Source organism: Lacerta agilis, chromosome 12, assembly GCF_009819535.1.
Source record: "Lacerta agilis isolate rLacAgi1 chromosome 12, rLacAgi1.pri, whole genome shotgun sequence".
In the NCBI taxonomy this organism is placed as follows: Eukaryota; Metazoa; Chordata; class Lepidosauria; order Squamata; family Lacertidae; genus Lacerta; species Lacerta agilis.
The window spans coordinates 45,589,334-45,594,498 of NC_046323.1; positions in this window are offsets into that span (position 1 = coordinate 45,589,334).

Consider the following 5,165-nt stretch of genomic DNA (forward strand, 5'->3'; position numbering starts at 1 on the left):
CATTCATGTGGAGCAGCTGCAGGTATACTGGTAAATTCTGATGGTTTAATGTTTAAACATGGCAGGTGGGACACTGAACACTACTGACAGACTTGCAATGCACTTTGAAGACACTGCACTAAATGTTAGCCGAAATTATTTGATCTTTTCTCACTGTACATTTTTGCAAGGTACAGAAAATACATACTTTAGCCAACATCTCTTTGCAACTGCTTTGTAAAGAAACCTCTTCACTGCTGAAACTTGGCGACTAGACGTCATTGGCACCATAACTTTTGAAGGTGTTTGTACTTGTGTGCTCACACTGCAAAATAGCACAGCCAGAACAGAAAGTACAGCAGGTCCACCATCACGGTATTGGAAATGATTTGTAGGAAAAGCATATGGAAATACCTGCTGTCCTTAAAATGTACATGCTTTTCATGCGGCTTTCAGTGATGGTTGCCTCTTCTGCAGCATCTGTGTGTCATATTTCTTGCCTGTAAAACATTTTCCACATTTATGTTCTGTATAATTGCTACACTGAATATTTTATGTATGTTTATTCTTATAAAAGAGTTTTGGAACACGGCATAAAACCATGTCATTTTTCAGATTCAAAAAGCATGTGAACCCATTCAGTGCTAAACATGTGGTAGGAACCCATCCTCCCTCGGTTAAGAAATAGTAAAACGATCACTGTAAAATGGTCAGGTAGGTGAAATGTATACTGAACTCAGGCCTTTAAATTTCAGGAATGGAGGTGGGGAAGCAGGGAGTCAACGTCCACCACTTGGAATTCCTAAACCTGTTGCTGCAACCCCTGTTTCTAGAGGAGGCCCCCCTTGGACACCTGCCAATGCAATGGACTTATTTTGTCACACAATTCAGTAAGAGCCACTGAGAACCTAAGAGCCTTTATCTATTCATTTTTAATCTAATCCACATGGCCCTGTGCCACCTTACTCATGCTACAGTACAAGGAGATTTTTAAAGGTTGTAATGGACAAGAAATCTAAAGCACCACAGAGCATTCATGGAGCTTCCAGTCCACACTTTAAACAACTCTCATTCCGTTCTCAACGTTACCAGGGCAGCATTCCATGCAGGACATCATAACTATGCTGCAAAGGTAGCGCTTGATACAGACGGTTCTCAACAAATACTATCACTCCTTGTACAAGCACAGGGGTCAGCAAACTTTTTCAGCAGGGGGCCGGTCCACTGTCCCTCAGACCATGTGGGGGGCCGGACTATATTTTGGGGGGGAAATGAAACAATTCCTATGCCCCACAAATAACCCAAAGATGCATTTTAAATAAAAGCACACATTCTACTCATGTAAAAACATGCTGATTCCCAGACTGTCTGCGGGCTGGATTTAGAAGGCAATTTGGCTGGATCCAGCCCCTGGGCCTTAGTTTGCCTACCCATGGACTAGCACCTCCAGCACCTGCTTATCAACTTTCACTTGCCTTCGTCTTTTCTCTTCCTCCGAAAGTGGAAATAAGAAACCACAGTCATTGCTGGTGCACTGTCCCCTTGTTTCAGCTGAAGCCCAGTGCCATAAGGAATCTAGGGAGGATCCCAGAGGGTCAGAGACTGCCCTCTCCCAGGACTTACGATATATTACATCAGGCTGACTTAGATCTTCATATGAATCTTGAGGAAGCTAGCTTATCTTAACACATTGTACACCAGTAAACCCACATTCATTTCAGTTGCAGTATTGAGTCTGCTAATGCTTTTATGGGTTGCTAATGAGAAAATGTGAACTACAGTTGAATGACCAAATTAACATAATAGAGAACTAATAATGTATTGCCAATTGCTTTGCTTGCACAAATAAAGGTTCCTTATCAGAATTTAAGAAGACCCTGCTGGATCAGGCCAATAGCCCATCTAGTCCAGCATCCTGTTGTCACAGTGACCAACCAGATGCCTGTAGGAAACCCACATACACGTTCTGAGCTCAAGAACATTCTCCCTTCCCTTGGTTTTCAGCAGTTGGTATTTGGAAGATTTACTGCCTCCATCTTTGGAGGTAGAGCAGAGTCATTGTGGCTAGTAAGAAACCAATAGCTATGAATTTATCTAATCTTTCAAAGCTGTGAAGTCCTTAATCTCAGGGCTGTGGGTTCAAGCCCCATGTTGAGTGAAAGATTCCTGCATAGCAGAGGGTTGGACTAGATGGTCCTTGTGGTCTCTTCCAATTCTTTGATTTTATTTAGTTGGTGGCCACCACTGCCTCCTGGGATAGTTGAGTTCCATAGTTTGACTATGTGCTCCATGAAGAAGTACTTCCTTTTATCCTTGGTTTTGCATCTAGTAGATCTTAGGCACGAAAGCAGCCTCCCATGAGGAAATCCATGAAACAAATTTTCCTTTTTAAGGAGCAGATTACATATAAAATTACTTACCTGATACTTACATGGCCACCATAATAATTTGCATGCTATTTTGCCCAGAGCTTGCTCACAAAATGCTTCAGGGAGGCTAACTTTGCCCTTGCAGCCAGGTTTTCTTATGAATGTAGATTTAAAATGCATAATTAGTTGCTCATGAAATCCACTTAAACTAATTGATGTAGGTAGAAGTGTGATATTTAAGAAATTACAAGTGGATTTAGGCTCTCCAATTCTGTGGTAGAGCTCATCCTTTGCATATAGGCCTCAGCTTCATTTCCCAACTTCTCCAGGTAGGGAAAGAATGGCTTCTGTCTGAAACCCCTTAGTTTTGGAGCAATGGTCTTTCTGATACAACTGGACTTCCAATTCTCACCATTCCCAGCCAGCATGGCCAGTGGTCAGGTGCAAGGTGAGTTTTGGCCCAATATTTGAAGGGCCAAACACTCCCAACCTCTGGCAAAAGGCTTTACAGAGCTAGATGTACGAATGGTCTGACTCTGTATACATAAAATCTTACTTTTTTTGTTGTGTCCGACTCTTCGTGACCCCATGGACCAGAGCACACCAGGCACTCCTGTCTTCCACTGCTTCCCGGAGTTTGGTCAGACTCATGTTGGTAAAATCCTACATAGAAAAAAGCAAAAGAAATATGAACAGTCTTTCAAGTTGTGGCTGTTAAGATAGCTTCAGTTTAGAAAGTAGCCTAAAAGAGTTGATAGGCGCATAAAATCAGCACCAGGCTCCACCACCTAGTGTGGCTTAACTGTGACATGCAAAACTGTTCACAAGGGACAAAAAATACAGGAGACAGAGACTATGCACTTAATACTGCACTGAAGGGATCGCCACCATGCCAGGTATGCTGGTGCAACTATTTCCTTTCAGCAGGAGAGTAAGCAGTTCGAGGAAAAGCAACAAATGCTCCGTCTTCCCCACTCAGAATGCCAGTTCTCCCCTATATTATAAATCCAATTTCTCCAAGTGCCCTTCCTTATTATGCAGCTAAGAAGAGCAGCAGACACACACAAAGGAGAAGAATTGGCAGACTTGAAGACACCAAGGTTTGCAGAAGGACAAAGTAGTCTTTAGAGGAGCGGGGACTCCAAGAGGGGACCCCAAAACAGCTCAGTGAGAACGGAGCCTAGTTTGCATTCTGTGCATGCTGAGCAATGCTGCGGAGGGAAGTGTGTGTGTGTGTGTGTGTGTGGGAACAATGTGAGCTTTCTAGAGAACCAGATGAAATGCAAGACCTTCCTGGAGGGTGGGGAGCTACTAAAATTTTAATCGGAACCAAATGGTACGAGATGAAGTACTGTTTTCTGCAGGTCCCAAGTAGTCTAGGAGGAGATGGATACCTGAATGACAGTTGCAAAGGCCAAATCTGAGGGGCAAAGTTGTCTTATTGCCAGGTGGAATTGATGAAAAGGTCTTCAAGCTATTGTAGAAACCACTGGGTGGTTGAAGTGTGGTGCTGATAACGCCAGGTTCACAGGTTCAATCCCCATAGGGGACAGCTACATGTCTTATTCCTGCATTGCAGGGGGTTAGACTAGATGGTTCTCAGGGTCCCCTTCTAACTATGATTCCATGAAACCTGCCCATGATAGAGGAAAGTGTACTAAAGCTTGTGAAACAGTGGACAAAATGCGCATCCATCTCCTTCTCTCTCTTGCCTTTGGTCCCAGGTGGGAATGAGCTTGTTGTTGTTGTTGTTGTTGTTGTTGTTGTTGTTGTTGTTGTTGTTGTTGTTGATGTTATGCTCATCCAACTGAGTTGCCCCAGTCACTTCGGGCGGCTCCCAACAAATTAAAACATCAAATTAAAAAAAAACTGCCTACTTGCAATGAATAACAAAAACACACAAATTTGTCCTTTGCTGCCATCTTGTGTTGGGCTATTGAATAACTCCCAATTATTTGAAGTTTAATATACCTAGGTGGAATCTACACACGTTTAAAACTTTCACTTCTTGTGAAAATGGGTTTGTTTGTTTTTCAAATCGCTTTGAAAAATGCATTGAATATGCTATAGCTCCAAGTCACCATCTAGTACCACAATTGTATATTGCACTTCACGACACGTTCAAAACGTTTTATTTGCAGCTGTATAGCTGAGTCTCTAGTTTGAATATTTCCTAACTTCACTGACTGTTTTATATTAATATTTGATTTTCATATTACAGATGGCAGTGTACAATAGCAAACAATGTACCTTTTGTTATAGAGAAATGGTGCATCATTTCATATACAATTAAAGGGTAAATATTTTAGACGTTTTAAATAACATTTAATGAACTCTGACTTTATTTGATATCTGATCTTCATTGGTATTTTGCTTTGGTTATTAATAGTTTGCATAAGCAGGGTAAATATTATGGTGTCATCCATTACACAGTAATAAGTACTGGACATCATAGCATGTCAAGTATCAATGATATGAAATAATATTCAGCATTTACTACAATTTGATCCCTGTTGCATCATAATACTTTCTGTATTGACAATATTTGAGAGACTGAACACGGGATTGTTCAGTAGCTGATGATACTGAAAGCTATCATTCAATAGCGTCTAGCGACTTAACAACAACATGCATTGTTGTTTTTGAGGTAAAATATCATGTTCAAATTTCCAGTGCAATACAATAACTATATATTAGTTGTGGCCATAAAACTTGAGAAAATAAACTTGCAATTTAAGATAAGAACAAAAATGATTAAAGCATATTGAAATATCACTTAATTTCTGCTTACTCAAATTTCAAATTTAACAGTTTCCA